This window comes from Euprymna scolopes, chromosome 5, assembly GCF_053919585.1.
Source record: "Euprymna scolopes isolate OS-2025 chromosome 5, ASM5391958v1, whole genome shotgun sequence".
NCBI lineage: Eukaryota > Metazoa > Mollusca > Cephalopoda > Sepiida > Sepiolidae > Euprymna > Euprymna scolopes.
Window position 1 is genome coordinate 26,827,634 of NC_136486.1, and position 27,407 is coordinate 26,855,040.

Below are 27,407 nucleotides of genomic sequence, written 5' to 3' on the forward strand. Positions count from 1 at the left end.
GTGGTACCATTAAAACAAACAACCTTTTGAGCTTTGGAATTTAGTTTTCTACATAGTCATCACCATTCTCAATGCAATTTTGCTAACGATAATAGATGTTTTGGGTGTAAAAGTCTGGAGCACGCTTTGTCACTCACATTTCTGTCATTACTCTAAAATCGACAGACCCATCACCTAACTGTGCTAACACCAACTGCATCAGCTTTGTAAACATTCAACAGGCGCCGGTGAATGTCGATCAGTTTAATTTTTTTCTTGCATGGAGGAATGACATCTGTTTCTGATGCACGTTCATGATAGGGGTTGCTTTCTGAGAGTAACACACTGTCAATATCTGCAACAGAGAGATGAAACTTTCAAGTCATGAATTCATAACTTCAGTTATAACACATAACATTTGCAATCTCCCCTGAGCCATTCAGACAAAATTAAAAAAATAGGAGTCATTACTTTTTTTAACACCCCTTGTATATATATTTTTCAAATAAAATTTTCTATTCAAATATAAATTTTTAACAATAAAAAATTCCTTTAACTCAATAGTGCAAGACTAGAATTATAAATACACTTACTTATAGAAATGATTTTATCATTATTTTCATGGCAAGTGCTCGTCTGAGCTTCAATCTATGGTTCCCCCTTGCCAAACTTTCACGAAAAACATTCGTCTTCCTGAAACTACTATCAATAATATCCCCTAGTATTTATCTGTGCCTAAACCTAAACATAGATTCCATGAACGAAGCTTGTTTCTTAAAACTACATACCTGTGGAATTCTTTTTTTTTCTTTTTCTTTTTTTATTACATTTTCACTCCAAAAAAGGCACATTGCCACTTTGATGTAGGGAGCTACTATCAGGGACATAAGCTACGGGGGTACTATGTAGGGATTTGGACAGCAAGATGTTGGTTCATGCTACACTTGAACTTCTGCACGTCAGTACAGTTGGGGAAGCAGGGACCCGGAGGGGAATTCCAAAGTCTAGCGGTTCTGGGGAAGAAACCACTGAAGTAGAAGGCTCTCTTACATCTAGGGATCTCTACTGTGAAGGGGTGGGATTTAGCTGCTTGTTGGATTTGTTGGGGGTATTTACGTTGAGGAGGTACAAGTGCTTGCAGTTCATCAGAGCAAGCACCGTTAAAGTACTTGTAGAACAGGCAGAGGGATGCAACATTTTGTCGATGGGACAGAGGCTGAAGCTTAGATGACCGTTCAGGACCTATCAGATTGGCGACTCTCTTTTGAACCTTGTCTAGGAGCGAGAGACTAGTAGCAGATGCACCAGCCCAAATATGACGTCCTCCTACTTTCCAGCTGACTACAATATGGTCATGAACAAGTTCTTGATGAGCCGTACCCTTAATTAATCCAATTTACGAAATTTCCATTACTAACGATTACTACGATATTGTCTCGTTGACTACCATACACTCATTAACCCTTATCCTCGAGTGGCCTCCCAGCCTTGATAAGTTGTGGAAAAAAAAAAAAAAAACAGACGGGTATATGCAATAAATATAGCATTAGTTTTAAATTTTAAAGGTTTTTTTTTTTTTTTCAGTTTTTGGTTAGTAGTAAGGTTAAAGGAGATTTTTTTTCAGCATGGAACGTGTGACTAAGATTTAAGGTTAATGGTATGACAGGTTCAAGGGAGGCCCTTTTAGGAGGTGGATGTGTCACTGACTTAGATTTAATGGTAGTGTAATTTTTTTTTTATATACACTAACTTTTTAAATTGAAAAAAATATCAAAAAAATTTGAGGTACGAACTACAATAATGGGCAGTAAATGGGGGATAATTATATATTTTAATGCAAAAATGATCTCCCTCTTAATTCTAAATTATTTTTGTTGTCATTTTTTCTATTTTTTTCCAACAAGTTTTTTTAGGATATTCACACATAATCGCCTAAAAGAATAGACTCTTATTATATTTTTTTTAATTGGTAGCTCTAAAGTTATTTATCACTAGAATTAAAGTTTGAAAGTTAAGCATATTAGAAAACCAATATTTCTTGAAGGAAATTTTATAGAAGAATCACAAACTGCATTAATTTTGATTTCAATCTGACAGAGGCAGTGGCTGCTGCTGATTATAATTATGAGCACGTCGGGGTCACCACTTGTGGAAGGACGGACAGGATTGTCTGCTTGTGTGATAGACGATCCCGTCTCCATGTGTATGGTGAATGTATTGGATAGTAGAAGGATTGAAAAGCATACAGTCGCATAATGACGACGAAAACACACCAGTATATATCAGCAAAGGAATGCAATTTATTTACATGAGAAATATTAAGAATACAGTTAGTCAGGACCACTGTTGGTGGCATCGGCCACCAACGGGAGCAACTCTTCGTTACATGTTGGCTGCTCAAGGGTCCAGCGCGAAAGAGGATTGGTTGGTTGGTTGTTTTTGTTTTACGGCATATCAACCTTTTTCAGGTTATTTAATGCCAAATCCAAAGATTTTGAAGAAAATTTTTTTAATAGAATATATTTGTTGTTTTCAAGTCGGTTTCTATTTAACCCATAGTTGGGACCCTAACAGGTACTACCACTCCGGGTCAGAGTGAACCTGGGAGCAATGGAAATTAAAGGGTGGCTCCACACTCCCCAAAGCCCGCAAGCTAGGGCCTCACCACTGGATATAGTTTAAGGTCATATCGAGGACCCGCGAAAGAGGAAGAGAAAAGAAAGAAACAGGAAGTCACATGGCTGTGTCACTCTTCAGTAAAAGGGCCACAATCGAGTTAGCCAGGGAATTTCCATTCCCACAAGTTCTACTAGTCAAATTGTTTACTTTTACTGAAAAGTGTTGAAATTATGGGGTGAGAGCCCATTTAAAAATTGATGGTACCAAAAGAGAAATCAACATAGAATTATCATTTTAATGCATTTTTTTTTTTTTTTTTTTTACAAGGTAGTCACCACTTATCAAGGTCCAGAAGTCACTCAGGGATAAGGGTTATTGCGTGTACAGTAATCAATGGGACAATATCATAGTAATTGTTAGTAATGGAGATCTGATAAAGTGTCTTACTTAAAGGGGCAGTTTATCAGGAATTTGTTTATGTTGGACTTGAAAACATCCAGGTTGTAGTCAGGTGGGAAACAGGAAAATGGAAGACAGTTCCACAGGCATGCACTTCTAAGAAAGAAGCTTTGTTTATGGAATCTACGTTTTGATTTAGGCACAGATAAAGAATGGAGAAAATTACTGACAGTGGTTTCAGCTAGACGGGTGTTTTTCGTGAAAGACTGGCGAGGGGGGGGTCAGAGATTGGAGCTCAGACAAGCACTTTCCATGGAAATAATGATAAAACAAAGACAGGCTTGCAACGTCCCTTCTTTGGGAGAGAGGTTGCAGGGAAGAGAAAAGGGCATCCCCCACAAAGTCACAAGGATAGGCTGTTTTTAGCAGCTCCTTCCCAGATATGGCAGCAGTACTCCATCCTTAGACGTACTTGGCTTTTATATAGATAGAGAATTGCATCAGTAGTGAAATATCTACTGGAGCGGTTGAAGGATCCATTTTTCCAGCGAACTTGGCAACAGATTTGATGTATGTGTTCCATTTAAGATCAGGAGTAAAGGTCAATCCCAGAAGCTTGTCAAAACATGGAGCCTCCCCAAGACGAGAGCCATCCATTTCAACTGATGCCAGATGGGGATCAGAGCGTTGATGATGTAAAGATAGAAGCTTGCTTTTAGATGCATTAAAAGTAACCAGCCACCTCTTCCCCCATTTTATCACGTGCTCAAGATCAGAGGAGAGAGAATCAAAGAGAACTTGTCATTTACGGCCTTTGATGTGTTGCCATAGATGGTCATGTCATCAGCATAGATGTCAATAAATGATTTAAGTATGTGTTTTGGGAAATCAGTGATGTAGATCAGGAAGAGAGTTGGGCCCAGGATGGACCCTTGAGGGACACCAGCATTAATACTGTGGGCTTCTGATTTCTGCCTATATGGAAGGCCTTTGATATGTCAAGAGTAATTGTTCTAGAAAGGAAGCCTTTGTCGAGAGATTTACTAATCCTATGAGATATAACCGTTAGCACATCTAGCAGAATGGAAACCATATTGCATGTCACTAAGAAGGTTATTTCTACTGAGGTGGTTGACTACTTCTTTATTTAATATGGATTCCAGTAACTTACTCATGACACACAGGAAACTTATTGGTCTGTACTGAGAGGGAGATGACCTGTCACCTAAATTCTTAAATACAAGGCATACTGATGAGGTTTTCCAGGGTGTTGGGAAATAATTCTCTAAGACAACGCTCAAACAGTTTTGTAAGTATGGGGGCAAGTTCTGGTTGAAGCTTTTTCAACACTATAATTAGAATGCCGTCAGGGCCAGTTGCTTTACTGGAATCAAGTTCTTGATTAGCTTGGCGACTTCACGCACAGATATTTGCATGTTGTAGGAGGAAATATGGGGAGTTGATGGCCTTCGTCGCATAGGGTAGAATTAGCTGCAAAGTTCTTGGCAAATAGTTTGGCTGTGTCTGATGCTGATGAGATGACCTCGGGTCCATTGATGATGGTTGGGATAGAACGCACGCTTCTGTTCAGGATCTTGTTTGCTATTTGCCAAAACTGATGGGAACCAAGCCGCTTCTCAGCTACTTTGGATTTAACAGACTGAGCATATAGCTCTCTTGCATTTTTTATTACTCTTTTACAGTAGTTGCTGGCAGTCCTGAAAACAGCTTTAGTTTCAGTACATCTATTATGCTGGTAGCTATGGAAAAAGTGATTTCTGTGCGCGATGGCAGCAGCACATTCTGGGGAGAACCATGGCTGGCTGTTAGGTTTTTGTTGGAATTTTTTGGATGGTATGAATCAGTCTTTACCTACAATTAACCATTCGGTCAGGTCTGGTACTAAAAAACTAATAAAAACATTGATTTATGGTATGAAAAATATTTAGAAAGAAAATGTTTGAAATAAATCATGTTAAAGTTTTATTTTTAAGACAATAAAAAAACAAATAGATTGATTTATTTTGTATTCTGACAATAAGTGAGATTTATGTTTTTCCAATTTTCCAAATTTACTGATGAAATGGGAATGGTACCAAACTTGTAAGCACCACAATGGGTGGTTGGTTGTTTTTGTTTTATGGCATATCAAGCCTTTTCAGGTTATTTAATGCCGAATCCAAAGATTTAAGAAAATTTTTTTAATAGAATATATATTTTTTTTCCAGTCGATTTTTATTTAACCCATAGTTGGGACCCTAACAGGTACTACCACTCCGGGTCAGAGTGGACCTAGGAGCAATGCAATTAAAGGGTGGCCCTACACTCCCCAAAGCCCACAAGCTGGGGTCTCACCAGCGGATATAGTTTAAGGTCATATCCAGGACCACCATAATGGGGGGGAAAAACATATTTGGCACAAAATCACAAAATGACCGTTTCATAGAGTTAATATTTATCATTACTTTCCTAAAAACTCTTAAAATATATCATGTAGACTTAGAAACAAATGTGCAATATACGTTATGCTATAGTTTTATTCTGAAGACAGGAGGGGGAAAAAAAAAAAAAAAAAAAAACAATGGAGCAGTTTTTTTTTTTTTTTACAAGGGTGTCACCACTTATCAAGGCCCAGAGGCCACTCGAGGATAAGGGTTAATAGGTATACATTAGTCATTGTGATTTTAGCATAGTAAACAGTGGGAATTTTGTAACTTGGATTACTTAGGGGGACGATTCAATTAGAACTTGTTCACATTGGACATTTTCTTTTTTTTTTTTTTTTTTTTTTTCATAGGTATCAACTCATTATCAAGGCCAAGAGGCCACTCAAGGATAAGGGTTAAAGAGTGTACAGTAGAAATTGGACAATATAATAATCATTAGTAATGAAAATTTGTTAAATTTGATAACTTATATGGAACGGCTCATCAAGAACTTATTTACATTAGACTTGAAGACAACCATATTGTAGTCAGCCGGAAAGCAGGAAAACGGAAGACAATTTCACAGGCGTGCAGTTCTAATAAAAAAGCTTTGTTCATGGAATCTACGTTTAGGTTTAGGCACAGATAAAGAGTGGGGGGAATTATTGATAGTGTTTACAGTGTTTATTTTGTACCTGGACAATAAGTGAGATTAATGTTTTTTCTCATTGTTTTCCAAATTTCATGGTAAAATTCCTCATAGGGGAATGGTACAAAGCTTTTAAGCACCGGGATAGTAAAAATGAAAACCTGACGTAAAACCTTTTAAAATATATCATGTAGATTATTATCTATGGTCAATGTGCTCCGTTACGCCAGCTGAAGACGCATTCACATTTTCTAAAAAAATATGACAACTTTTAAAGGTTTTCAGATATGCTGAAAACGAATATTGCAGGGAAAATTAACGCAGACAAATAGTTTTCAAGATATAAATACCTGTAGTATGCAATGTAACCTCTAGTAGTTTGAATTGGCCACCATCTTTGCTGTTTCAATGAAATGGTTTAGTGAACATGTGCAGACGAACTGTGAAGTCTACGAAATGCAAATGTTTATTCAACGTAATTTCTAGCTAATTCCACCAAAAAAATTACTTTCAAGAATTCAAATTCAAGAAAATTTGGTCAATGTGCACTGGTTGTCCAACCTCTTTATTCTGGAAGCCATTCTTAACATGGGGAAGTTGAAAATAAGACAATGTCTTTCAGAATACCCCCCCCCAACCTCCCTATATTAAGAACAGCTTTCGGAATAAACACGCCCAACCTCCCATGTTAAGAATGGCTTTCATAATTGCACTGAAAAAAAAACAAAAAACAAAAGAAAAAACAAAAAAACAAAAGGTTTGCCACTTTCACATGCTGCATGTTCAAACATGGCTGCCAATGATTTACATTTCAAAATCCAGGTATTTAGATGTCGAAAACTATTTGTCTACGCTAATTTCCTCTGCGATATTCCTTTGCAGGATACCTGAAAGCCTGTAAAAGTGGTCAATTTATTGTAAAATGTTAAGACATGTTCAGTTAGCGTAACAAAGCATTTATGTGAGAGGATATTCATTTCTGAACAAAATGATAGAACTACCTTAAAATCTTGAAATATCTAAAGTGTTTTTTTTTTTTTGATCGGTGGGCATTACTACTTTAAGTCATAAAAATACCATTATTTTTGTTCAGAAATGAATATCCTTTCACATGCTTTCATAAATAATAAACTACATGATACATTTAAAGAGTTTTTAAGAAAGTAATAATAATAAATGTTAACACTATGAAACGGCCATTTTGCATCAGATTTTTTTTTTTTTTACCCTCCCAGTGCTTAACAGCTTGGTACCATTTCCCTATGAGGAATTTTTTCATGAAATTTTGAAAACAATCAGAAAAAAAACATAAATCTCGATTATGGTTGGAGGTACAAAATAAACCGGTCTATTCGTTCTTTTTTATTTTGTTGTTTTAAAAAGAATTCAACATGACCTGTATCAAACACTTTTTCTAAATATTTTTCGTACCCCAATAAGTTAATGCTTTTATTATTTTTAGACGATAAAATGATAATTCTGTGTTGATTTTTTTTTTTTTTTTTTTTGCTACCAGCTGTTTTTAATTAGTCTCTCCCTCATAATTTCAAACACTTTTCAGAAAAAGTAAAAAATTTGAATAGTAGTGCTAATAATTATAAGCTAAGCAGCAACTGCTGTTGGCTGTTTATGTTTACAGATTTATTTTGAAAAAAAAAAAAAAAAAAAAACTTTCTTGTTTAAAATTAATGCAGTTTGTTGTTCTTTTATATAATAGTGGTTCCTTTAAGAAATATTCTACATTTTTTAGGCAATTATTATGTGAGGGGAAAAAAAGAACAAAATAAAAAATAATTTAGAATTTAGAGGGGGATCAGTTTCTCAAATTTAATGTATATATAATTTCTCCGTCATTATTGCCTTTCACAGCAGCTAATACTCCAAATTTTTTAAAATATTTTTCAAGTTGAAAAGTTAGTATATATATATATATATATATATATATATATATAGATAGATAGATAGATAGATAGATAGATAGATATAAAATCACTCTACCACTAAATCTAAGTCCAAGTAACAAGCCTACCTCATAAAAGTGCCTCTCTTTGAACCTGTCATACCAATAACCTTAAATCTGAGAGACAAGCCCAACCCTGAAAAATCTCCTTTAACCTTACCACTAGCCCTAAGTCCCAGTTCCAAATAAAAACCCTTCCATAACTCAATTACTAACCCTAAAGCTGAGTGGCAAGCTTACCATCTTAAAACCATACATAATAGTCTACAAAACAAAACAAAAACAGACTTTACGCTTGCTAAAAAAATGCAGAGAATTTGTTTCTCATAGGAAAATAAATTGATTAACTGCCCTAAAATGTAAAAAGTATTAGCTGCTGTGAAAGGCAATAATGACGGAGAAATTATATATTATACATTAAATTTGAGAAACTGATCCCCCTCTAAATTCTAAATGGCTTAGATATGGTGGATTATTTTACATTAAATTTATGTGAAACTAATCCTTCACTCTAAAATAATTGTTTTTATTTTTTTTACTTTCTGCCAAGTTTTCAGGGTGCTCACATAATTGCCATTAGCCCTACCCTACGTTCGAATGGCAAGCCTCCTCCTCCTCCTATTTTCAGCAATATATATGTGAAAATATTTTGCCGTACAGAATTTTATAATAGCTAAATATATACCAAATTTTAGCAAAAAATTTAAAAACAAAATGTGAAAGTGCCAGCTGACCAGTTTTGCACTTCGCTCAACAATCAAGGTATAATTACAATTAAAAAAAATAATATAAAATAGATATATGGTGAAGGTCACACAAAAAAAAAGGGGGGGAAAATAAGGCGGGAAAGAATCAAATAAAAACCACATTAAGTCCTAAAAGATTTTCTTTTTACTTTCAAAGAGAAAATCTAAAGAACTTAGTATATGGTTTCTAAGAATTTCAAACAAAATAATGTGTGACTTGCTGAGAATAAAGAACAAGCCAACACTGAATCTGGAAGCACAAACTATTTATCAGATGTTCACATGTGGTTGAAACATTTGATGATGAAAAATTTGCATGACGAATCTTAGCTGGAATGTGTTTTTTCACATGTGAATCCAATCTCTGCGACGTACACTTATATGTGGAACCTAATAACTATTCTTTTCTATTCTAATTGGATACCAAAATCCTATATCCTTTTTGTTTCAACCCTTATTTTCTTTCTTTAATATACTATCTATGTATGTGCTGAATAGCGAAATTATATCAAACCAGATTTAATATTTTGCTAATGACTTTCCTCTGAGGAGATGAACCTACATCGAAAATCCATAGATCAAGGAAATTACTTTAAATGTTGTAATCTTTGTTCAAACAATAAATTTTTGTTTCGAAAATTATTTTTCTGAGAGAAATTTATATATAAAAACTATATAAAAAGGCAAAAACAAAAAATGAAATAAAACGATTCTTACTTAGTTGTTTCCACCATAAAAGATGAAAAGCTTGTGAGTGGTTGACAGATCCAGTATCACTTCCTTTTCTCCCATAAATTCTAAATATAAGAAAGAAAAAAATGTTAAGAAAAGATTCTGTGATCCTAAGAACAAGAAAAAAAAAATATGTATAAATAAAATGAATTTGAAGGGTCCTAGAGACAGACATGATGGATGAGGGTAAAAAGACTGGATGGTTTCATGTGAGTCAGAAAATTAGTGGTTTAAGTGGGCAGACCAAAGTTGAAGCCAGTGGAACTAGGGGTTAGATGGTGATGGTTTCTTTTACTACTGCTAAAAGTTATCTTCATCATACAGGAAGTCAAATGACAAAAAGGTTCATTTTACTACTGCTACTACTACTAACTAATATGTTCACACTGCAATGTTAACTATTTTTTTTTTTTTTTTAGATGAATCTACAAGGCTCTGTCACTCCTGTTCAAAATTTCAAGTTGAGCAGAGCAGTTTCACAGGTCTATCATGCTCAAGTTTGAAATAGTATTTTATTGTCTGTCATGCTAAAGTTGGAAATAGTATTTTCATTGCTCAAGCTGGAAATGGCAGTTTAACTGCTCTGTCACGCTCAAGCTGGAAATAGCGGTTTCATCATTAAATGTAGAGATTAAAAGGATGCATCGATAGCTTTTTTTTTTTTTTTTTTTTTTAATCAGTAATTTTTAAGATTATGCAAAAAATTAATAAGTAATTCATTTTATGATTCCAACTTTCAACTACCAATAAAAATTAAAATAAAACAATATGGTTGGTTTTTTTTTTAGATTGCAAAAATTATATATGCAAATTACAGGTGGTTGAAATGATACAAGAAACAATAAATTTTAAAGACATAGTCAAGTTTTATTAGGTACCATAATAAACAAACCTAGTGTGACAAAAAAATTTGGCTGAATGTAATGAAATTGCTTTTAATTTCAACTTGCAATAACTTATTTATTTTTTGAGTTTATTTTGATAAATTTTGGAGTTGTAAGCAAATTTAAACTGTTTCTATTTTTTTTTTTTAATTTTCTTATTTTGTTCCATTAAGTGCAATTGTTTGAATCTCTCTTGCACTTGGTTCACTAGGTATATTTGCCAGGTAGTTTTTAGAAATTCTTTTTCATGAGTTTGGTTTCTCCTATAATTACTGGAATGATGGAAATCTTCCTAAGATTCCAGTTTCTTTTCATGTCATACATAAGATCCTAGTATTTCATTACCTTCTCTGTCCGAGTTCTGTTTAACCCAAATGTACAATCTTTACTTTGCAATGCTTCTTTTTGAGTTTTTTTACTTTAAAAAAATAAAGAAATAAATAATAATAATAATTTTCCAGAATGGTTCCACATAATAACTAACGGAGGAAGGGACCTTGACAGTCGTAAAATACACTTAACTATACAAGGTGTCCATAAAGTCCGTGTGCAATTTTAAAATGAATTGTTCCAAAATAAAATCCTTTTTACATGTTATTTCTATTGCAATCACAAATAAAATTATAAATATTTTAAGGCGCACACGAACTTTATGGACACCCTGTATTTTAATTCATGCAGATTTCGTATTTATTATTACAAAGTCAATTCTTATTTAAATATTTGTGCATATATTTATATTACAAGATATTAAAAAAAAAAAATAAATAAATAAAAAAACAAAAACATTGGTAAACTTTAAAAATATACTATACACTGAAATTTAGCTTCTGGACCAGTTAGCATACAAGATGGAAAATCTTCTAAATTGCAAAGAAGTTTGAACGGCCATAATTTGGTGGCTAATTTTGCTACCAAAATAAATTTGATATTGTTGTTTATGTTTTACAAAGATCCATGTGGCCACATTAAAAGTTTTTAGATACATTGAAAATAAACATTTTTTTTATTTTTATACTAAACCAAGATAAATATCAGTTCTGAATCTTTGTTCACTGCAGTTCTGGATTGGTTGGTTGGTTGGTTGTTTTTGTTTTACGGCATATCAACCCTTTTCGGGTTATTTAATGCCGAATCCAAAGATTTTGAAGAAAAATTTTTTTAATAGAATATATTTGTTGTTTTCAAATCAGTTTCTATTTAACCCATAGTTGGGACCCTAACAGGTACTACCACTCCGGGTCAGAGTGGACCTGGGAGCAATGGTAATTAAAGGGTGGCTCCACACTCCTCAAAACCCACAAGCTGGGGCCTCACCACTGGATATAGTTTAAGGTCATAACCAGGACCCCCATTGAGGGACTTTTACCCTCTGCAGGGGGGCAGTCGGCGTATTCTAATGCCCCACCGACAGGGCCCGCAGTTCTGGAGGAATGCCATAGAATAGAAACATTTATTTTTTCTAAGCAGTTCTATAACAGTAAAAATGTACTAAACACCACAAAATATAAACAGTGTGACATGTTTCCATCATAAATAGGTGGGAACACATTCATATATGGTAAAGTTTTATATAAACACTAGCAGGGGTGCCCGGCGTTGCTCGGGTGTTTGGAGGTGTATGCTGTGCAAAAAAAGCAAAAAAAAAAAAAAAAAATGGTTAATTTTTTAAAACTTTGACCCCTATTATGACCCCTTAAAATTTATTGTTTCGGGCTCAAATCACATTATTAAGTTAGATCCAGGTTCAAGGAACCTATATCTAAAATTTCAAGTGTCTAGACCCAAAATTGTCGGAGGAGTTTGGTAGAGTTCTTAAAGGTCAAATCGTTGAAATTTGACCCCTTAACAGCCAAATTTCTGGCTGACACCCGTCACCTCGATTTTCCCAAATCTCAGTACCCGGTATTTCAAATTTCGAGTCTATAGTCTAAAAATTGACAGAGTTATTGCGTAGGGAAATGTACACAGACACACAGACAGACATGTTCATTTTTATAGATATATAGATTGTAGATACATATCCATACAAGTTTAAGTACACTACATGACTTGTAGGGGGATTGTTTTTGAATGAGTATTTTAGAAGGACGGTTTTCGAAAACTAATATACCTAAACACAAAATTAAAAGATTGATATGTCCTACGAAAGGGATATATTTGTTTGAAGCAGCTGAGTGGTCTTGAGTACATATGTGAGTAATAATCTAGTAATAATCTTACGGAATTAGTGTTCATGGTCGGAGCTGGTATAATCTTAACATGAGACTTCAGCAAACCTTTCAACATCTTTTCTAGGCAGTATACAGTATATAGAAATGTACCCACCTCTTTACAAGATAAAGATATGATGCTGTTTAAAACCTTTAAAACCATACAATCATCCACACCAAAAAACAGCCCCCCCCCTCTTAAAAAAAAAATGTATAGGATCTGTCTCTCATAAAAAAATAAACTGCTCTAAAACGCTAGAATGATCTGAAAGTAGCAGATTATTTTATATTAAATTTATATGTGAAACTAATCCCCCGCTCAAATTGTTTTTTTTTTTCCTGCCAAATTTGCAGGATGTTCACACGTAATTGTACCTGGCCCTATTACTAACCCGAAGTCCGAGTGGCAGGCCTCCTCCTCCTCCTATAAAGATCATCTAAAAAACATGCATTGTTTTAAAAAGACCAAAATAAAAAATGTGCAGGATTTACTTCCCATAGAAAAAAAAAATGGTTAACTGTCCTAAAACGTTAGAATGACTGAAATATTAAATTATGTATACTCCCATAAATTTGGGTTTTTTGTGTATCGATATTCATATTAAAAACCCTTTTTTCTATTTATTTAAAAAAAAAAAAATACAACTTTATTATATATGGACCGTGGAATTGCATTCATCTGCAAAAAAGATCTAGCTAATTTGCATACTCTTTTAAACATTCATTACGTGTAATTATATTCATGCAGATATTCTACGTGATTTATACTTGCGTAATATTTGTGTAAAAAGGTTATAGTAAACACAAACCTCTTTCTATATATATTTACGCGTATATATATTTGTTTAAAATATTTTGCCTACCAAACTCCTGTCAGTTTTTGGTCTACAGACATGAAACTTAATATAGTATTCGAATTCATGCAAAACTTTATATTTGGGTTTCAATCAGGGAAAATCTGCGCAAAAGTGTAAAAATGAAAACAATGGAATTTGCCAAGTGAAGGTCGAACAACAGCATTATGAATATGCATGCATAACATAATAGCTATTGGTTCATGTTTTAATTTTTAGCCTTGCAGTAAACATGTCTTCATGTCAAAGGAAAAAGTAAGTTGTAAGCTAAATGTTTTGGTTTCGATTCTTGGTGATGATGCAAGAGTCATTCTCTTTTTAACTTTTTAAATCATTACTGTATATTGGGTTCTATATAATATAATAATGAATACAAAATCTGCATTAATCAAAATATCATATTTAAGCATATTTTACGACCGAGCAATGCCGGGCAGCCTGCTAATATATATATATATATATATATATATATATATATATATATATTTTCATTTTTACCAAGTCTTTCAGTGTGTTCATATATAATTGCCTCAAAAAGGTAGAATCATATTTTGGGGAGGTGGGGGCAATTTAGCAGAGGGTTTTTTTTTCTAAATAGTCCTAGCATTATATTTTAGTTTCTTGTAAATAAAACGCATTACAATTCAAACTTTGAGTTTCCTAACTTTTTTTTTAATGGATACATGGAATTTTTATAGGATTGTAGCATATTTATGTGCATTTGCTGCAGATTACTTGGAAACCATTAATTTCTGGAGATTTTCAGTGTCATAATCCGATTTCTTGCACAAAAATATACTTATATGCCAAATCTGATGTTTTAACAAAGATATAACATTTTTAGTGTAAAAGTAGTGTAAATGTGAGGATATGCATGTGGCGTTAAAGAGAGAACGATATCTAAACATGTAGGGCACAAAAATAGTCATAATTTCCTTATTTTTTGGTCAGATTTAAAAATCACCAAGCTCTTTCTATTCAGATATTTTAAGCAATTTCAAGCTTTTTTCATAACTTGATAAGTTTTACCAAGGGTACTTGCGAAAAAATACACCTGAAGATGGTTGGAGGTTACATCACTCAAAACGTTGCAAGAATATACTAAAAAGTCTAAATAATCCAAATTATTCTCATCTCCAAAAATTCAGAAACAAGAAAGGAAAGGGACAGGGAGATGGAGAAAGAGAGAAAATAACATCTGTCATAGCAGAGGGGAGGGGGGGAAGAGAGGAAGAGACATAAGAGAAAGAGGGAAAGAAAGAAGAAAAGAAAGAGGAAAAGAGGGAAAGAGAAGAAAAAAGGAGAGAGGAGGGAAGGAGAGAGGAGGGAAGGAGGGAAAGAGGGAAGGAGAGGGAAAGAGGGAGAAACATCTTTCATGTTTACTAGATTTATAGAGCAAGTACTTATGTAGATGATAATATTTCAAAATGAAATGTTAATTTACTGAAGTGCATTTTTTTTATCATCCCCCCTTCCCCTGTCGACTGACGGTTAGGCTACAGCTGTCATTCAATTCATGGATATTTCGTCTGTGTAAACATTCAATCTTAAATATTCCAAAAGTCTGCAAAATAAGAAACGCAAGATTCAAAACACACAGATTAGATTCAGAAACTAAAGACAATTCATGCATTCCAAATCATACAAACCATGTCATTCATATCAGATTTTCTTCAATATTTTCTAACTTGTTAGTAACATAAAAATTAGACAATCTTGAGAATTTGAGCTTTTCAACTCTAAGCTGTTTCCAAAATATTGCATTTTTAACATTTCAGGTAGGTCATGAAAAGCTGCAAAATCACAGCATCAGAAAATTACATTTTTGTACATAAAATGAATGCTAGACTAACTAGAATGTTAAACATTGGTGCATGCAAGGCTTTTTACAGATGGAATCCAAAAATCACATGTAAAACCAAAATTATTATAACAGTAAGAATGACGATGATGATTTTAATGAAAATAAAGTTTTTCTTAAAAAAGCAACAACTAATTTCTTTCTTTCTTCCTCCTACTGTTCTTTTCTTTACTTTTCCAATAACTAATCAATGGAGAGTTTTGTTGTACTGAATTTCTGTCCAACAAATTCAACCAAATTTTATTCTTATTCCTCCTAGCTCACTATTACAACTTTCAAAGAAAGGGGTTGGGGGGGGGGGAGGGGTCAACAAACACCAAAGGAAAAAAATACAGTATTTCTTTAAACAAAGCAAATGAACAATATGAAACTGACATTTGTCATTTTTATACACAATACACAGAAGAAAGACTGAAAAGAAATGTTAATACTTATCATAAAAACAAACATTTATTTTGTATAAAACCTTAATATTTCGGAGTCAAAAATAAAATAATTTTAATTATAAAAAGTGGTAAATTTTCAATTGCTAAAATCAACCAACTACAAAACCTCTAAAATCAATTGCTTTTTTTTTTTTTTTTTATTGTACATGTTTATCAATCCTTTTTTTAATGGAAGTTGCTTCAGACAAAGCATGAAGCCAGTTGATGCAAGGAGCTAACAAGAATGAAAGGTAATTATTGCAAAGACAGGAGATGCCTGTTGACCTTAGTTTTGAAAAGATTATAGCTAGGAGGAAAACAGTCAGTAGGAAGAGAGTTCCACAAGTCTGCAGTTCTGGGAAAGAAGCTACTGGATTAAAAAGCAGTATAACAATCTAAACAGAACTGATAGAGACAACTAAACCAACGAGTCAATGAGTTGGAACAAAGAAAACAAGAAATAGATCCGACAATTCATAAAAACAAATGTTATAGTAGTATTTATAAAAAAAGACTGAGACTAGCAACATCACATCTGTAAGAGAGAGAGAGAGAGAGAAAGAGAAGCTGCGGAGGAGAAGAAAGAGTGGACCAACGAAATTACACATACGTTTTGCACTTTATCAAGAACCCTCAAATGGGACTGAGATTCACTAGGTCAAATATGACCGCAGTATTTCATATGTGGTCTGATAGTATTTTTATATGGATAGACAAAAAAAGTGTTTGAAGTGAGATAGAAAACCAATTTTAAGAGAAGCAGGAAGATCAATAGATCTAATATATTAACTCCAAGAAAAATTTGATAAAGAAATACCAAGAAGTTTTAGAGTTGATTTCTCAAGAGCAAAGCCATCTATTATATAAATCTCAACTGTCTGTTTAAATGTATGTATGTATGTATGTATGTATGTATGTCTAAATCTTTTGACAGAGGCGCCAGATTTTCACGAGATCGGTATCATTTGGAAGCTCATCCATTTGGACGACAAATATTGAAAAATTGGGTAAAAACATTAATTCCTTCACCTCAACTGGGCACTTTTCTACAAGGAGAGGCCGCTTTTTTTTTTCTCTTAACCTTCACCACTTCCAGTTTGACAATGGACGCAACGGCAAAGATGTCACATTTTGTTTTTCATGTTCTTTTCCTTCTTCGTGGTACGGGTGTCTGTCTACTACCACTTTTTTTTTTGCTCAACGCACACCTCCAAACACCCGGGCAACGCCGGGCACCCAGGCTAGTCAGAAAGAAAAGGGACACACCTACAATTGAAAGACATTTACAATTATTATTACAACAACTACTATTAGTGTTAGTATTATTGTTTCTATTAGTATTATTACTTCTTTCATTTAGAAATTCTTATTCAATTCTTAATTTAAAAGTCTGATTTTGTTTGTCACCACCTCAAATTTTGATGTCAGGACATCATTTCTAGCAACCTCTTCAAACTTAGGCTGGAACGCTATATGTTTCGGTTTCGATTCTAGCTTATCATATCAAAGTCATACCTTTGTTTTGTTTTTTTGTTTTTTTTTGAAATCACTACTATATATTGGGTACAATATAATAATCGATGGAGTATTGGTTCTATATTAATAAATACAAAATCTGCATGAATTAAAATATGTTTAATTTAAGCATATTTTATAATCAAGTCATGTCGAGGGGAGGGGGGGGTAATACTATATATTGGGTACAATATAATAATCAATATGGAATTGGCTGTATGATAATAAATAAAATCTACATACATTAAAATATCATATTTAAGTATATCTTAACGCCGGGCGGCCTTTTAGTTTAAATATAATTTTAAAGAGATGTCTGTTGCATGCAAAGAATATATATATATATATTTGAGTGTATGTATCCATGTGTTTATGATGGCTTGTAAGATCATGGCGTCATGGGTGAGCAAATTTTAAAATGAAATCTTTGTCTGGTACCAGGAAATCTTTCATGGTACTAAAAATAGTTCTCAGAATCTTCAGAGTACAACAGTCACTGAGAGGTCAACCCCTTTCTTACAACAAAATCCTCCTCTCATAAATGTTGTCTCTCTTCACTTTTCAGCCCCCTCCCCTCTTACAGATAATCATTCTTGGATCTCCGGTCATGTGATCCTCTCTCAAAGAAAGGCGGTAGAATTATCTAAAAAAAATATTAGTTTTAACATGGTTTTCCAAAACGAAAAAAAAAAAAAAAAAGAAAAGAATATATAATACATTCTTTAGAATACAGAAATGATAAACAGAAATTATAGAAGGAACTGGACTCATGAAACAGAATTTTAAAAACTACCTGCCGAGCCAAGCCAATAGAAATACAAACAAATGCGCTCAAAAGAATGGTTAGAATCTTAAAAAGCTCTATCGGTTGGAGTGACTGAAATTGTGCGTGAATGCCTGGCATCTGATGCATTATATTTTTTGCTTACACTAGTTTATTAATCATTATTACAATTATCATTATTGTTGTTAGTATATATTTATTTTTACATGTAATGTTAAGCTAAAATTTATTTTGCTTATGCATATGTTTGTTATTTCACTTCTGCAGTTTCATTTTAGAGTTCATTAAAATTTAAGATAGCTAATTTCTCATTCAGACATAGTTTACACGAATCATCTAAGTTTTTACTTGTACTGGCTTATCATATTATTTTCCACTTGACTATTGGTGAACGTTCACTTTCTTTGCCCTCTCAGTAGTGGTTCGCTCGTCTGGTTTTTATTTGGCATTTTTTTGTTTTTGAATGTACTTCTGTGTTTGTAATATTTGGTTTTAAAATCTAGGGAGGTCATAACAACATAATATTTCTTGTTAATCAGGTTTTACTTGGCAAGTATTGAAGCCTGGTAAACGATATGTATACACACACACAGGACACTTGAACTTTTGCATGTCACTAATGAAAAATTAAAATAATTATAACTTTATTTTCATTTGAAATAAAAAACATGCATGCAAGCAATAGACAGTTGCAATCTAGAGGTATCTGGCATCTGCCCTAATACTAAACGAACATTTACAAGGCGTGTTTGAATCGATTCCCACTTTATTTATGCTGTTATATTCACTTATTTACGACTGAACAAATTAGTTCAATCAAGTCATAAAAGGGTTAAAAACACAAACCCTTACCTTAATATTCCCTTTTATTCATTATGTTCTCTCAATTCACAGTTCACATTTAACTGGTTATACATTTTATACTTTCAACGATTAATTCAAAATCAGAATATTTAACTGGTTATATATTTTATACTTTCAACGATTTAAAATCAGAATATTTAACTGGTTATATATTTTATACTTTCAACGATTAATTCAAAATCAGAATATTTAACTGGTTATATATTTTATACTTTCAACGATTAATTCAAAATCAGAATATTTAACTGGTTATATATTTTATACTTTCAACGATTAATATGAAATCAGAATATTTAACTGGTTATATATTTTATACTTTCAACGATTAATTCAAAATCAGAATATTTAACTGGTTATATATTTTATACTTTCAACGATTAATATGAAATCAGAATATTTAACTGGTTATATATTTTATACTTTCAACGATTAATATGAAATCAGAATATTTAACTGGTTATATATTTTATACTTTCAACGATTAATTAAAAATCAGAATATTTAACTGGTTATATATTTTATACTTTCAACGATTAATTCAAAATCAGAATATTTAACTGGTTATATATTTTATACTTTCAACGATTAATTCAAAATCAGAATATTTAACTGGTTATATATTTTATACTTTCAACGATTAATTCAAAATCAGAATATTTAACTGGTTATATATTTTATACTTTCAACGATTAATTCAAAATCAGAATATTTAACTGGTTATATATTTTATACTTTCAACGATTAATTCAAAATCAGAATATTTAACTGGTTATATATTTTATACTTTCAACGATTAATTCAAAATCAGAATATTTAACTGGTTATATATTTTATACTTTCAACGATTAATTCAAAATCAGAATATTTAACTGGTTATATATTTTATACTTTCAACGATTAATTCAAAATCAGAATATTTAACTGGTTATATATTTTATACTTTCAACGATTAATTCAAAATCAGAATATTTAACTGGTTATATATTTTATACTTTCAACGATTAATTCAAAATCAGAATATTTAACTGGTTATATATTTTATACTTTCAACGATTAATTCAAAATCAGAATATTTAACTGGTTATATATTTTATACTTTCAACGATTAATTCAAAATCAGAATATTTAACTGGTTATATATTTTATACTTTCAACGAGTAATTCAAAATCAGAATATTTAACTGGTTATACATTTTATACTTTCAACGATTAATTCAAAATCAGAATTTTGGGAGCCATCAGAATAGGAAAAAAAAATTTCCGATGTCAAAAACAATTCTTTTAATTGTTTTTTTTTATTATTAGTTTTTGTTTAAAACTTAATTTATTATTCATGAGACTCATGGTAAAAAATTAAATAAATATTTATCGGTTTTACTAAATATGTACACCTAAAAATTATATATGATCAATGTTCAACTAATTGCCGCGGTTGCTGATTAAAGCAACTTCGACGCAGGTGATCGACTGGGTCCGTTAGCATAAAATATTGTAAAACAATCTTGTAATAACAATAAAACAAATTTACTCGGAAGTCTCCAGAGGTGCCATCAACTTTAAATGAAAATAAAGGAATATGAGCATGATTACAAAAAATCCGAAAATCAGAAGTTGCAATTGTGTTTTCTTTAAGTTACGCCATCTTTTAATCTTTATTTGTGTGTGTGTGTGTGTGTGTGTGTATATATATATATATATATATATATGATGATTGCAACGTCTTGTCAGACGAGTGACACTCCCTCAGTCACTGAAAGTCTAGGAGCCCGAAAATAACTTTTTTTTTAGTCCTGCCAGCGAATTCACACGCTCAAGCAGACATGACATTGAAAACGGTCCTAAGCATACATACATATATATACATATACACACATACATACACACACACATCCATACATACACAATACATATAACACATACATACACACACGCACACACATATATACTATCATATACAAATACATACACACATGTACATACATATTCACATACATATACATGTATACACATACATATATATGCATATATACGCATACATATATATGCATATATACATATACACAAATATATATACATATACATACAAACACACATAAACATGTATACACAATAAATAAATAAAAATATATACATATATACATACAAATACAAATAGGTATACATACACATACATACACTAGTACATATATTAACATACATACATACACACACATATGCATATATAGAATGATAGCAGACCAATTATTACGTGCTTCCAGCATTTCAGGGCTACACACATGACACTTTTTCCATCGCTACGGACAATTTTTATAGACAAATGCCTGAGGAAGTATCTATACAAAGATGATGTTAGCTTTGTACGACAGCTAAGTCTCTCTCTCGGTTCAAAATGTCGAGATCCAGCAACAAGCATGAGTAAGATAGCCAGCAACAAATCAAACTGCAGACCAGCTTAATGCGGGTACTGGTCTCCCGCTTTATGTATTTTTTTTTTTTTTTAAATCAGAGATTTGCTTCATCCAGAGGGGTTGCCTTAACAGGGCTTTTGGGAGTCCTCTCCACCACACACACATATCGAAATAAAAATATACACGTACACATACAAGCATGCATACAAACAGATGCACGCAAACATACATACGCAAGAACAAATACACATGACAACATGCACATACACTCATAAATACACGCATGTACATACATATGCACACACACGTACACATACACGTACATGTAGAATATATATGAAGGAGCATTTATCATGACGATGATGATGGTTGTTACGAATAGGTGAATTCAACATGAATAAAAGATTAAAAAATCCCAAATACACAGAAGATAGAATAGAGAGACGATGCTTCGGCGATTATAGTTTTTAAAATGAAAACGTGTTAATAACGGCACAAATCCACAACGTTCATGACGATGACGATGATGGTTGTTACGAATAGGTGAATTCAACATGAATAAAAGAGTAAAACAATCCCAAATGCACAGAAGATAGAATAGAGAGACGTTCGCTTCGCCGGTTGTACAGTTTTTAAAATGAAAACGTGTTAATAACGGCACAAATCCACAACGTTCATGACGACGACGATGATGGTTGTTACGAATAGGTGAATTCAACATACATACAAATAAAGATTAAAAGATAGCGTAACTAAAAGAAATATATATATATATATATATATATATATATATATATATATATATTGTATTGATAGTAATTATTTGTTTGTTCAAAACAAAATATATAAGTGTGTCCCCGAAAAGAGTGCTTAATGTTTAGACAGAGCCAAAATAAGTGAATTTAGTTTACAAACAAATGGCTACACATAAGCATACATGTTTCAGCAAAAACCCAGTATGGGAATCGCTTCGTCAGGCCAAGGACATCTCTGGCTGTTTCAACTCAAACATTGCCAATTTATAACTAGGACTACATCATATTTAAGTGTAAAGGGGGAGACAGGACCTAAAGAGAAAGTATACACATTAAAATGTGATCATTTATATTAATTTATTTATTATTTTATTTTATTTATAGTGCGTAATGAGTTTCAATATTATCAGTAAATTCCTAGTTCAGTAGGTAAGTTGTGTAGAATAGGAACCCAAGTTTTAAAAAGGGAACGGCTATATTCAACTGTAATATGTACATTATAAGTATAATTATTTATTAACATTAATATTAATCAGTTAAAATATATAGTTATGTGAATAATTCATTAGGCCACTAACGTTTAAAATAAATAGTATATGTTTTTTGAAAAAAGTTTACGATGTAATGAATAATTAACGAAATAATTACTGTTTAAATAATTTAACTTTGTTCGTTTTATTTTTTAAAAAAATTGAAGATATTTTTCACTCAGTAGTGAGCTGTGGAAGATTGTCAGTGAAAGCCAAATAATCGCCAAAAGATAAGCGTTTTATTCTTTCTAGTCGCCACTTGGAAAAATCACTCGCAAATGCGACTGTTTCACTCGCAATGTAGAGCCCTGATAGACAATCGTTTTGTTTTGTTTTTTCATAATAATTTGTTTTTAATAATATTCAAACTGACAGACATTTATTTTTATTTATTCATTCATTTATTTATTATTTTTTTTACTCACTTTCGCCCCTAACAAGGCATGTTGCCACTTGGACGGAAAAAGCTACTATTTGGGGCCATAGGAAAGATTAACAAGATGTTGGTTCACATTACATTTTAACTTCTTCATATCAGTACAGTCAGGGAAGCAGGCAGCAGGAAGGGGATTTCAAAGTCTAATTGTTGAAGGGAAGCAACAATTAGAGTAGAAAGTTTTCTGCAATTTAGGGATCTTAACAGTGAAGGGGTGTGATTTTGTTGCTAAGCGGGTTTGTCGGGATATGTATGTTGAGGGGGGCACAAGTGCAACAAGTTTATCAGAGCACATTCTATTAAAAGCACAGGAATATAATATTGAGGTGATGGGACAGGGGTTGACAAAATGGGACCTATTAGAGTGAATACTCTTTCTTGGACCCTATCCAAGAGGGAAAGACTAGTGGTAGATGCACCAGCCCAGATGTGGCAACAATATTCCATGTATGGGTAAATGGTAGCTTTGTAGAGATACAGGATACTCTCAGCGAGTTTGTCAGGGATATGTAGGTCAAGTGGGTACAAGTGCAACGAGTTCATCAGAACACATTCCATTAAATTATTTGTAAAACAGGCACAGAGATGCAACACTGCGGCGATGAGACAGGGGCTGGTGCTTAGTTGATAAAGTGGGACCGATTAGATTTATAACTCTTTTTTTAACCTTATCTAAGAGGGAGAGGCTAGTGGTAGATGCACCAGCCCAGATGTGGCAACAATACTCCATGCATGAGTAAATGGTAGCTTTGTAGAGGTACAGGATACTCTCAGATGTGATGGAGGGAACCCACCTTCTTTGCAGCAGCCTTTGCAATGTCTCAATGTATTTGTTCCAGTTCATATTGCCTGTGAATGTTAAGCCGAGGAGTTTGAAGGAAGAATTCTCAGGTAGGGTGTTATTTGTCATGGATAGCGGTGGTTGGAGAGGTTTCTTGTTTCAAAGAAATATTGTTTATAACAGTAAATTACACAGTTGATGCACAAACATAGGGTTCTACTAGTCAAAGTAATGCTATATCAAATTCCATTTCCAATAAATTCTTCGATTGGATAAAATTCTGAAATCATAAGTTTCTAGAATATTTATTTTAAATTAATGTAAAAAAAAATTTTTTAAATGAAATGGACATTTTTTTTTTTTTTGAAAATTAGCAGACATTTTTCTGTTCTCTTTTAATTTTTTATTTATTCATACAAGGAAAAAAACAATAAAATCAATGTTTGGTGCATTTTAGGTCAGGAAACCAATATCTTCTGACAGCCTAATTTGGTAACACTTTTATAATAGACTAGCAAGGGGTACCCGGCGTTGCCCGGGTGTTTGGGGAGGGGGGGGATTTAAAAAAAAAAAAAAAAGTAAGTATGAGGATCGAACCCGAACCCTTGAGGCAAAGTTGTAAATTAAAGTGTGAAAAAAAAAAAAAATGTGCGATGTTACCCATTGCCCCACTGCAAGATGCTAACAGAAACACGTTTGAATTTATTTAATTAGTTGGATTTAGCAGGTGCCTGTTTTAAATGAGGTCAAGTTTTGACTGCAGGATAGTATTCATTTACTGCTGAACGCTTTTTGTTTTTCCCTGAAGATGTTATAGGAAAAAGACTAACCCATATGCGGCGAGCGACAAATATTGAATATTTATCTTCCCAAAATCGAGCAAATTAAATAGACAGGCGAGCTTCGTTGTTAACTGTGAGATATTACGATTTGTATGTGATATAAAAAGTTTTTAAAAGTTGTTAAGCGAGCGACCGCTTCTCTGAAAGAAGCCTTTTGTAGACACACAGAAAAAGCGAACACACATACATACATACATACATACATATATACATTTTCGCTTTTCTATTTATAGATGAATATTAGTATGAACACTGGCAAAGCATACTTCTTTTCCCCCATCATTTTTAACCAAGGATGTAAAAATTTTAAAATAATGATACATCAAATTTCATCTTTATTTTCTCTATTTTCTCCAGTTGGATAAATTCTGAGATCATAATTTTATAAAATATTTATTTTAAATCAGTAGCATCAAATGAGGCAAACATTTTTGTTTTTTAATTCTATAGAAACAATTAAAAAAATAAAATCTTTTTTCATTTTTTTTTTTCTGTTTGCACCTTCATACTTTTTTGGGATTATTTTGTCGTCTTTTGTTCAAAAATAAATAAACAAACTCAAATCCTATTGCACATTGCCTGAGGGTCTTAAAAAATAAAACAATTAAAAAAAAAAAAAATTAAAACTTTTGAAGTTGATCCAAGTAGAAAAACAAGCAGCAGCTCTTCCAGAAATTTATTTATTTCTGGAAGGAGAAACTACAAGCAAAAAGGAAATAAATTCAAACCCAGAAAATGTTTTAGTCAACTGACAATAAAATTATCAACCTCCTTTTCCCTTCCAATTCTGACTTTCCGTGCCTTCCCGCTGTCAAAGAAACATCTCCAGAGAAATTACTGCTTCCTGATTATAAACAAAATGAACAATTTCAACTCTCTTCTCATTTAATTAACAAACGTCACAATAAAAATCAATAACATTAAGACAGACAAAAATGTCTAGATCGTAAAAAACATAAATAAAAAAGAGGAATCAATATCTATAGACTAATAAATATTCAACATAAAATTAATCTTTAGAAGTCTTTAAGTTGAAAAATAAATATTTCTATCTATTAGTGTTCCTATTTACTCGCCTCTCCACGAGGGCAGAGCTAGACACAATTGTGACGATTAATCGGAATCAGGAATTAGAAAAACAGGAAAATTTTAAGATATCAGAATCTGTATCACAATAATGTTGAGATTGCAAAAAAAATTTTTTTGAATAAATAAATAAAAAGGATGGATCAATGTCTATAGTCTATCGTTCTTTTCATGGCAAGTGCTCGGCTGAGCTCCAATCTATAGTCCTCTCCCTTGCAAAACTTAAAAACACCCGATTATCTACAACCACTATTAACAATTTTCCCCACTCTTTATCTGTACCTAAATCTAAACGTAGATTCCATGAACAAAGGTTCTTTCCTAGAACTGCCTGGATGTGGAACACTGTTCCAGTGGCCTGCTTCCCGGTAAATTAAAAAAATGGTAGCCTTCAAGTCTAATGTAAACAAGTTTTTGTTGAGCCATCCCATTAAATAATCAAAATTCTACCCAATCTACACCATTAATTTTAAGAATGTCTTTAAGTTAAAAACTAAATATTTCTATCTATTAGTGTCGTAATGATTAATTGGAATCAGGAATCTGAAAAATCAGAAACGTTTGAGGTATTGGAATCAGTATGGGAATAAAAAAAAAAATTGAGAGTTTACATTTCAGATTCCAAAAACGATTTATTTATTTATTTTCTTGATTAAAACTCGATTTTCCATCATTGGTATTAATGATAAAATGATAAATATTTAAAATTGGTAGAAGCTCTTAAAGCACATAAAATTAAAAAAAATTTTAATGAATGGATAAATCTTTTTAAAAATCACTTCAAGGCACAAACATTTTATTAAACGAGAAGAAAAAAACAAATAAAAATAAAAAATCATTCAATTTTTTTCTTCTTTAGATCTTACAATTTTTTTTTACCTTATTGTAATTGAAATTAATAAGGTACATTTCAATTACAATTTAATAAAATGTTTGTTTACGCCTTCGAGTAGTTTTTTATTCATTTTAAATTTTTGATAAATATTTATTCATCAGCAAAGCTAAAATCTTTAGACCAATGAATAAATCACAATAAAAAAATATCATAATAAAAATGATGCATGTGGAAAAATAAAAATAAAACAAAAAGAAAAATAAGATGAGTTTTCTTCCCTTTTTCTTCTTTCTTTTTACAGTACTAGCAGGCCATCCGGCGTTGCCCGGTCATAAAATACACATAACTATTTTAATTAATTTTAATAACATTTTAATTAATTTATTATTTATTATAAAGAAAAATACAGTAGGTATTAGACGTAATGTTAAATTCCTTTTAAAAAAAAATGAAGTAAAAAAATAGAAAGAAATTGAGGCATGTGCATGCAAAAAAAAATACTCAAGCTGAGATCGAAACTAAAACCTAAAGACAATTAGTCAAGTACGATAACCATTAAACCAGCTTGCCACAAATCTTTAAAAAAGTGCTTTCAAGCCTACTTATTCTTAACATAAGGAAGCTGTTATGTTTCACAACTGTATCAATTTTCCAATTTTGACCCCTTTGCAGCCTTTTTTTCCGGATGAAAATGGATTAAAGTTTAAAAAATGGATTAAAAAGTTTTCCACGTCTCTGAATATCCTATATATCATATTTCAAGTGTGTAGATCAAAAATTTGTGCAATATTTAGGTTAAGAAGTGTCCTCACACACGTTCTCAC

The 27,407-nt window shown here is 32.2% G+C and overlaps 1 protein-coding gene across 5 annotated transcripts in view; it reads right to left on the reverse strand.

The window, feature by feature from the left end:
- LOC145276747 (uncharacterized) overlaps window positions 1-27,407 on the reverse strand; it is a 288,238-nt gene that overhangs the window by 208,873 nt on the left and 51,958 nt on the right. For 4 of the 5 annotated variants that reach the window (XM_080127979.1, XM_080127980.1, XM_080127981.1 and 1 more), the window contains exon 3: window positions 9,496-9,575. The exons of the other annotated variant lie outside the window; for it this stretch is intronic. The gene's annotated coding sequence lies outside the window, so the exon portion shown is untranslated. The remainder of the gene's footprint in view (window positions 1-9,495; window positions 9,576-27,407) is intronic. 5 annotated transcript variants of the gene reach the window in all.